This window comes from Stigmatopora argus, chromosome 5 (assembly GCF_051989625.1).
Source record: "Stigmatopora argus isolate UIUO_Sarg chromosome 5, RoL_Sarg_1.0, whole genome shotgun sequence".
NCBI lineage: Eukaryota > Metazoa > Chordata > Actinopteri > Syngnathiformes > Syngnathidae > Stigmatopora > Stigmatopora argus.
In genome coordinates this window covers 18,258,053-18,268,725 of record NC_135391.1, presented here as the reverse complement: position 1 = coordinate 18,268,725, position 10,673 = coordinate 18,258,053, and positions in this window count along the sequence as shown.

Genomic DNA, 10,673 nt, shown 5'->3' with positions numbered 1-10,673 from the left:
ATTGTCCCCTCTCTCACACGCTAAACAGTGTATATTGCAAACCACAAACTCAACCGGCCTCTACAACAACCAGCATACCTTGAAACACAGGTAGAAATAATCACAATAGTGATTCGTTGTTACTTCCTCAATCCAGCTTTACTGATATGAAGAAAATCTCCTGTGATGGTCAGGGCATCAATAATCAAATACTGATATACACTTTCACATGTCACACTTGCTATGTGCATCAAGGCATCAATAATCGAATACCAATATACACTTTCACATGGCACACTTGCTATGTGCATCAAGGCATCAATAATCGAATACCAATATACAATTTCACATGTCACACTTGCTATGTACATCAAGGCAACAATAATCGAATACCGATATACACTCAATCCAAACTAGTTGCACATCCCCAACATGCGATCCTTAATGGGGTGTAAATTAAACACTTTAGCATGTCACACCCACAAGGGGGCTTTTGGTCGGGTTGTCGCAATCTTACTCTGCCGGTGGCCTGGGATGCCTCTGGCGTCCATCTTCAGCGCGCTAATCTGGGTTCATGCAAACACAACTTTGTCCTCACAAAAGGGAAGCCACCGAAGTCTTGGGAGATGTGGGGAGCCGATGAGAAAGCAACTCTCCCAAAACATCACCATCTTCCAAACCGCTTATCCTCACAAGGGTCATGGCGGGGGACACCCTGAATTAGTTGCCAGCCAATCGCAGGGCACAAGGAAACAGACAACCACTCACATTCACAAACACACAGCTGCTGACTGGGAATCGAACAGAGACAGCCCAAACCCAAGTCACGGAGAAGAACCACTGCACCATCGGGTGGCTCTACTACAACAACTAAAAAATAAATAAATACGGGAAGTGTATTTATGTTTGAGAGGACGTTTGATTTCATTTCACATTTCGTAATGTTGTTTCATTGTTTTTGCATGGTGATACAAAATGTTTCACATCAAGGCTTTTCATAACCTGAAATTTAGCAATGCAAATATAAATTAAGGTCTTTCTTTGAAATCCATTGGCATATTATTGATTGATCAATAACATCACATTTCAGAAACATCAATTATACGTAACCTCACGTAAGTCAAGATATCTCATATAATTTCTTCCTTCTTTCGACAGCAAGACTGACTGTTGAATGTAGCCAACAAATGCACTCTATTTGCCATACGATGCTAAAATGAATAAGCTACAACAGTCAGTACATTTTGGCTATAACCATTTAATAGAAACATCTTGCGAGCTAGCATGGAGCCACATTTTACTGTGATTCTTTTGTTTTATGTGGACAGGAAGCCAAATGCACATTTCAAGGGTTACAACTCGTAAAAGCTGAGCTCCTGGCCTCTCATTAGATATATTATATATAACTTTTTAGCACATTGTACCTGCTTAGCTTCGTCAAAATAGGTGTGTGGACATTGAGTTTAATTGTCATAAAATTAAGAGATTTACTGGACGTCTATGGCCGTCAATGGGATCCAAGGGTGTGACTGTCCTGTAGGTGTAACCAATGCTTGACAATTAACAAACTAGAAGACGACATGAGTTCCACAATGATGAACAAGTTCCTAAAGCCACTCTGTTGGAAGAAACCTTTTTAGAAACTGAACTCATGCAAAATTCTTAGTTTATTACATTTAGTTTTTGAATTGCAATGTGATTTCAGATATGTATTTAAGTCAGAATGTACTGTTCCCAGAGCTAATTGCTGTAATTTGGGAAGATGAAAAATAAAATGTGAAAATAAAACCCAATAAGAACTTTATTATGACATTAATTAAGCACACCAAACATTTAATTATTTAATTTCAATATAATTTTTGTTTTGCATGAGGTGAACTTACTCTAGTGCAGGGGTCTCGAACTCAATTTACCTGGGGGCCGCTAGAGGCCGAGTCTGGGTGAGACTGGGCCGCATCAGGATTTCCACAAGAAAAGCACTGATAAAACATTCCAACGTTATCAAATATCTTTATTTTTTAACAAAAAATAATGAATTAAATAAATTAACTTAAAGATGAATAAAAAATAAATCAATCAGTAATACAAAACCAAATAATACTAATGAGCATACAATAGATATACACTGGCTGGCTAAGTAGAGAAAATGAATTATTTTTATTCCGTTTCAAATGTCTGTATTAACAGCTCTTTAACCTTTAACTTTCTGAACTTGAATGGATCATTGAACATGAAATATTCTGAACACGGCTTCTCTTGCCTACTCCTTGCTGCTAGAGACCTGGCAGCGCTTCTTCTCACATAGTCACATTTGCCTTGAGGGAGGAAGCAGTGGAGACCCTCAGTATTGCTTGAAGATGCTCATCAGTAAGTCTGGACCTGTACTTGGACTTATTGAAGTTCAGGGTGGAGAAGAGCTTCTCACACAAGTATGTGCTCCCAAAAAGGCACATGGTCTGCTTGAACATTCGGGAAAGTTCAGGGAAGCTGGGGGTCAACTCTCTCAAAAATTGCCCAAGCTTGTCTGCTTCTCCACTCACCTCCCTGAACTTGGCTTTGAGTGCAGAGTTGCACTGCAGGTCAATGAGCTCCATTTGAAGCTCAGGAGGGGCATCTTGCACATCAAAGGAGAAGGGGTCCGCAAAAATTTGAAATGTGGCTGTGTGTCTTGAAGTCTGCAAATCTGTGATCAAATTCCTCCTGTAGCTTCGAAATGGCCTCAACATACTTCTCACCACTGAATGGTGTGCCTGCATCCACGAGAGCCTTGCATGCTGGGAAATGGCAAAGGTTTGTCTGAGAGAGCTGGGCTTTCCATAAAACAAGTTTAGTCCAGAATGCTCTCACGTTGTCATAGGCAGCACTGACAATTTGCCCCTGGCCTTGTAGCTTCTTGTTCAGTACATTAAGCTCATGTGTGATAATAAACAAGAAAAGCCAAGTCCATGAGCCATTTGGGATCACTTAGCACAGGATCAATCAACTCACAAACGGCGTAGCTAGCTTTGACTGCTGCATTACTGTCTTTGGTAGCCTTCTTGAAGAAATCCTGTTGCCTCAGAAGACGTGTTTTAAGACTGGCAACCTGGTTGGCTCTCTCATCTCCCTGGTATTTTTCGTACTCCTCAGCATGTCTCGTAGTACAATTACGTTTCAAATTGTATTCCTTGTGCACCGCAACTTTTTCAGTGTAAATGGGACACGTCGGGGTGCCCCTGTGTTCAACAAAGAAATATTGCACTCCCCACTTTTCTTGAAACTGTGCTCATCACCGACCTTTCTCTTCACGGCAGGCTTTGAAAGAGACATCTCTGGGGCTCTGTAATATGTTTTTCCATTTGGAATGAGTCTCGGGTTGATCTTTCACATTCAGTCGCGCGGGTTTGTGGCGCATGTGCACTTTCGCTCTCCGTTTCAATTGCGGAGATGGCTACAGACACTGACACAGGCTGGATCACGGATCATAGCGCCTCATTCAGTTCTATGCTGAGAGCAGCGGAGGAGTGTGCGCGCCGAGCGGAGTGATCGGCCTCACGGCTTCTCCTCCGCCCAGCTGATTGGAGGAATGAATGATTGAGTGAGCGAGGCACTGGACAGCCCGGCCGATGTCCCGCCCTCCAGAGCCGTATACCTCACCGTGATTGGTTCATTCAGCTCCGAACCAAAGTTCCCTCTAATTTTTGGTTGGTCTGAGCAGAAAGACAACCTCCCTGAGCGCACTGAGTACCAGTGTGAGCGACATCATCGGTACTCATATGATTCGCCTAAAGACGTTTCGCCGACGGACGTTTGACAGACGGGCAGCTCGCCGAATGGACCTTCCACCGAACGTTCATTCGGCCGAACGGAGGTTTCGCCGAAACGGGATTCGAACGCTCGCCCCGCCGGATCGTGTGTGTACAAGTTTTTCAACCTCGGCCCGCGGGCCATATACGGCCCGTTAGGATTTTTAATCCGGCCCGCCGCCGGTGTTGTCCAAATTATAGTAAAAATCAATGTTCGTCTACCATCAATGGCAGCCCGGGAATAAGCACTCTTGGGCGGGCATGGCAGTCCGGGAATAAGCACTCTTGGGCAGGCAGATGTAGCAGAACCGAGCCGTAAAATGACAGCAATCGGGTCAAATCCATCCTAAAACAGCATTTAATGATTAAATACAAATACTGGATGATATCACGATGGAGGCAAAAAAACGTCTATAGACGTCCATTCGCCAAACGGCTCAAAATGCTCTCAAATTCGGTCAAATCCAGCTGAAAACAGCGTTTAATGATTAAATACAAATACTAGTATTTGTATTTAATCATTAAACTAACAAATACTAGTACGACCTGTCCGTCTGTCAAACGTCCGTCGGCGAAACGTCTTTAGGCGAATCATCCAGTCACGACATCATCATTGCTTGCTATGGGCACACCAGTATCACACCTGCCACAAGCAGGTGCATGTCAATGTTCCCTCTAATTTTTCATGTAAAACGTGCTGTAAAACACGAAAAACATGAGTGGACAGAGCTACTGCCACTGGCTGCCACTTAAACGGCGCCATCATGGGGAAAGGGGTAAAAAAAAAAAAAAAAAAAAAAATAAATAAATAAAAAAAAAAAAATAAATAAAAAAATAAAAAAAAAAAAAATTCGATTTTTTTTTTTTACTGCGCGCCATATGATTGTTACTGCGCAGAGAAGACGAGAGTAGTGCGCAATTGCGCATGCGCGCAGCTTAGAGGGAACATTGCTCCGAACACAAGTGTCATTCATATCAATTTTGCGGGCCCACGAACATTAATCTTTCATATTAAGACGGGGGCCGCAAATTATCGTCCCGAGGGCCGCAGTTGGCCCGCGGGCCGCAAGTTTGAGACCCCTGCTCTAGTGCTTTTACATCATAATTTAGTTTTTTCCCCCTAATTCAGTTTGACTTAAGTAGATTTTAGCGTCAATTTTATAGTTTTGATAGTTTGTACAAGCTTGAAATTATGTTTGGTTATTATTGCTAGAGGTGGAACACGATGTTTGTGCTTATGCACCAAACAGCGGCTCAGAGGTACACACCTTTTTGGGGGTCCTTGGGTGATGGGCGATTCCTGGAGAGTGCTCCTGTGGGGATTCCCTTGTTCTAATGGCAGTGGCGGGTCATCAGGGTACTTCAAGGCCTTCTCTGCTGGCTTAAGAAATATCTGAATCATATTATATTTTGTCCATCAATACTTATTATTCCAAATGGTCTGTAAGTCTCCTTTCATTGCTTTCCCCCCTGGTTGCACTGCTTCCAGATGTGTGTTTTCATATTGAAGCATTTAACCAATCACATTTCAGCCATTATTTGTTGCCAGGATCAGAACTCTGCCTCAAAGCCTTCACAATCAGTTCTGCGGGCTCTGCTGCATTAAACTAGACTGTTGCTTTTAACCAATCAGATTTCGAGTTGGCAACCCCACAATGCTTTTTCATATGCATTGGCATTTTGCTGGCTGGGATACGTCATTGCTTTCACCAACTATTATTGGCTTGCTATAGAGATTAGGCGGGCCAAAGCCATAGTGACGCAGCCAGAGATCGCAAACTCCACCCACAATGGCCGATAGAGCAAAGGAAATGGATTTTGTTGCAGATTTGCTCACAAAGCTATTTTCCGGACAGACTTTTCCTGAAAGCATTTGGTGAGTAAAATATAGCGATATTCCTAAATAATATTTCAATTGTGGGCCCAGTTCTGATATCTGAAAAGCTCCAGTGTTTGTATTTAATCACTAAATGTTGCTAGGAAGTGGATTTTACCCCATTTTACCCCAGTTTAATTTTTGCCGTTTTGCCATTGACGTCCATCGCTGTCTTTTCCCGGGAAAAATCACCCCCTGGCATGGTTGTAATGTCTCAAAAGCTCCAGTATTTGTATTCAATCAATAAATGCTGCTAGGCAGTGGATTTTACCTCATTTTAGTGCATTTTTTTTCTGTTTCACGTATGGACGTATATGGATGTATCGACGTTCATCGCTGTCTTTTTACCGGGGAAATGATACTACGGGCCCAGTTCTGATGTCTAAAAAGCTTCAGTATTTGTATTTAATCAATAAATGCTGTTTTCGGCTGGATTTTACCCCATTGTCGGGCAATGTTTTCCCGTACGCCATTGACGTCCATCGCTGTCTGAAAAGCTCCAGTATTTGTATTTAATCAGGAAATGCTGATAGGAAATGGATTTTACCCCATTTTTGTGCATTGATTTATTGATTGTTGTCTATGTGTCGCAGCTGTAGCTGCCTTAGAGGTTTTATCGCCATAAAATAGTTTTTGAGGGTTGGATTGATACGTTGAAGGCGCTACCAGAAAATGCACGCACCGCCACTGATATATATATATATATATATATATATATATATATATATATATATATATATATATATATATCTATCTATATATATATATATATATATATATATATATATATATATATATCTATATCTATATCTATATCTATATATATATATATATATATATCTATATATATATATATATATATATATATATATATATATATATACACATACACATACATAGCATCAGTCAGTGCAGAATTAAGGGAAACATAATGGATCCAAAGCAAGCCGGTGCAATGAAGGGTAGTGCGAAGAAAAGGCGTATGATGACAATCGATATTACGCATGAAATAATCAAAAATCATGAGTAGTGTACGCGTGACTGAGCTGGCTCGCCAATACGTATGAAGAAGCAGGAAGTACAGAAGGAATACATGACCCTCTTTGCCTTGGTTATTGCACAAGGTTTAAATTTAGTGAAACATAAGACTAAAAGTTTTTTTAAGTGTGTGTGTGTATAAGAAACTAAGTTCATTTAAGTTAAATTTAAAGTTTATGTTACGTCATGAGTGCATCCATCAAGTCTCTCTCTCTCTCCCATCCGCGAATTCCCCATTGTATTGAATAATGACTCATTTTATTATTAAACATCAGAACCACTAGTTATTTGTTACTCTGTTAGTAGATGGTGAATTAGAACCAATAAAAATATGTTTTCCATTGTAATATCCTGTTTTTTGGTGTTGTTTTCAGAGGGTGGGCACGAATCAATTTGTTTTTAGTTCATTTCTATGGGAAACATTGATTTGAGATATGATATACATACAAGCTCAGTCCCGGAATGCATTAAGCTCGTATGTCAAGATATGACTATACATGAATCGATCAAAATCAAGTTTACACTGAAATCTTTCTAGTTTAGTAATTTGTTTTTTGTTTTTTTCATGCCAATAGTGAAAATCTAGTACACTAAGTTAGTTGCAGTGGTGACTCTGCTTTTCATGAATCAGGCTGTGTTCTTACTCCTTCATCATCATTTGGGATCTGGCAAAGCTAATTTAGTATCAGGCATCTGGTCCTAGCTACTTCCATAAACACAATATTGCCTAATTAGATGAACGAGGCAACCTGGCATGATACAATCGACAAGTAAGAAGCTACACAGAAGACTTTTGGACAATAGTCAATAAGGTGATCCGAAAAGCATTAAGCGGTGGCACACTAATTGTGCAAAAGAGAAATAAATCAATCTCCTGTGCACAACAATGAAGAAAAAGCACCCTTTGAGATTAGATTTTCTATGGTTGAAAATCAATATTGCATGGGTAAAATTGAATTTAAATTCATCAGATTAAATCAACACGCATGAATGACTTCATAAAATACTTGGCTGGGCACAATATGAATTTGCGATTCAAGGGAAATTGGAAAGGCCATTAGAAATCAAGACGACATCATTGAGAAAAATGGGAATCATTGTCAACATCTCGTTTGAATTAAATGCATAAGGAAAAAAAACTTGATTTTAACTTGGTGCAGTGGTCCTTCCGCCTTCTGTCATAGGGCACACAGAGACAAGCAACCATTCACACTGCCACCGAGTGGGAATAAAACCCAGACTGTCCACACCAAAGTCAGGCGGAAGAACCACTGCACTATCGGGTGACGCCAAATTTGAAATTGCCTGGAATTCAACAGAAAGTGATCTACGAGAGTCAATTGGAGCCAACAAGTTCACCAGTATTTTTTGACAATTATTTTTTTGACTCCATATTCTTTGACCATATCAAACATGAAGTGTTCAAAAAAAAAGAAGTGTTCTTTTTATAAGGCGTTTCGGTACTATTTACATTCTGCTTTCTTGCCGTGTCTGAGAAGGCCACGCAAGGCTTAATGTCAGAATCAGACACCTCATCTCGCATCACGGGGAAGCTGATACCATTAGCCACATGCACACACAAACACTAAAGTTTAAGCGAGGCAAGCGTCGTGTTTACAGCTGTGACGTGAAACTCAATTAGGCGTCCAATTGAGCCAATGTGGCCGCATGTCAGACTTGCATCATGTGTTCTAACCCAAATAAGATTGCTGCTTGTTTAAATCCAAAGAACTGTTGGCATACACGTGCGTGGAAATTTGTCACAATCTATCAGGAAAACGCAAAGCATTAACAACTGTCTTTGGCTTTTCATTTTGGCAGCATGTGAACAAAAGAATTCTTTACTCATTGACTGCCATTAACGGCACGAGACGTCCACGCCATTTTGAAGAGATTTTAAAAAATTGCAAACCCCGTGTACAAGTCGTTAGGGCGTCTGCCTCACAGTTCTGGGGTCGAGGATTTTATCCCACGTGGGTCCTCACTGTGTGGAGTTTGCATGTTCTCCACAAGGCTTGCATGGGTCTTCTCCATGTACACCGTTTTTGTCTCACATCCCAAAAATATGCAGGGTAGGGTGATTGAACACTATTCATGAATGGTTGTCTCTCTCCTCGTGCCTTGCGATTGGCTGCCCACTGATTCATGAACATAAAATATGCCTGAGGTTAACTTTTTTCATTCTTTCATCTTCCATACCACACATCCTCAAAAGGGTTGTGAGGGTTCCTGGAGATCAACCCAGTTGACTTTGGGAAAAAGACAGACTACACCAGGGGTCTCAAACTTGCGGCCCGCGGGCCAACTGCGGCCCTCGGGACGATAATTTGCGGCCCCCGTCTTAATATGAAAGATTAATGTTCGTGGGCCCGCAAAATTGATATGAATGACACTTGTGTTCGGAGCAATGTTCCCTCTAAGCTGCGCGCATGCGCAATTGCGCACTACTCTCGTCTTCTCTGCGCAGTAACAATCATATGGCGCGCAGTAAAAAAAAAAAATCGAATTTTTTTTTTTTTTTATTTTTTTATTTATTTTTTTTTTTTTATTTATTTTTTTTTTTTTTATTTTTATTTTTTTACCCCTTTCCCCATGATGGCGCCGTTTAAGTGGCAGCCAGTGGCAGTAGCTCTGTCCACTCATGTTTTTCGTGTTTTACAGCACGTTTTACATGAAAAATTAGAGGGAACATTGACATGCACCTGCTTGTGGCAGGTGTGATACTGGTGTGCCCATAGCAAGCAATGATGATGTCGTGACTGGATGATTCGCCTAAAGACGTTTCGCCGACGGACGTTTGACAGACGGACAGGTCGTACTAGTATTTGTTAGTTTAATGATTAAATACAAATACTAGTATTTGTATTTAATCATTAAACGCTGTTTTCAGCTGGATTTGACCGAATTTGAGAGCATTTTGAGCCGTTTGGCGAATGGACGTCTATAGACGTTTTTTTGCCTCCATCGTGATATCATCCAGTATTTGTATTTAATCATTAAATGCTGTTTTAGGATGGATTTGACCCGATTGCTGTCATTTTACGGCTCGGTTCTGCTACATCTGCCTGCCCAAGAGTGCTTATTCCCGGACTGCCATGCCCGCCCAAGAGTGCTTATTCCCGGGCTGCCATTGATGGTAGACGAACATTGATTTTTACTATAATTTGGACAACACCGGCGGCGGGCCGGATTAAAAATCCTAACGGGCCGTATATGGCCCGCGGGCCGAGGTTGAAAAACTTGTACACACACGATCCGGCGGGGCGAGCGTTCGAATCCCGTTTCGGCGAAACCTCCGTTCGGCCGAATGAACGTTCGGTGGAAGGTCCATTCGGCGAGCTGCCCGTCTGTCAAACGTCCGTCGGCGAAACGTCTTTAGGCGAATCATATGAGTACCGATGATGTCGCTCACACTGGTACTCAGTGCGCTCAGGGAGGTTGTCTTTCTGCTCAGACCAACCAAAAATTAGAGGGAACTTTGGTTCGGAGCTGAATGAACCAATCACGGTGAGGTATACGGCTCTGGAGGGCGGGACATCGGCCGGGCTGTCCAGTGCCTCGCTCACTCAATCATTCATTCCTCCAATCAGCTGGGCGGAGGAGAAGCCGTGAGGCCGATCACTCCGCTCGGCGCGCACACTCCTCCGCTGCTCTCAGCATAGAACTGAATGAGGCGCTATGATCCGTGATCCAGCCTGTGTCAGTGTCTGTAGCCATCTCCGCAATTGAAACGGAGAGCGAAAGTGCACATGCACCACAAACCCGCGCGACTGAATGTGAAAGATCAACCCGAGACTCATTCCAAATGGAAAAACATATTACAGAGCCCCAGAGATGTCTCTTTCAAAGCCTGCCGTGAAGAGAAAGGTCGGTGATGAGCACAGTTTCAAGAAAAGTGGGGAGTGCAATATTTCTTTGTTGAACACAGGGGCACCCCGACGTGTCCCATTTACACTGAAAAAGTTGCGGTGCACAAGGAATACAATTTGAAACGT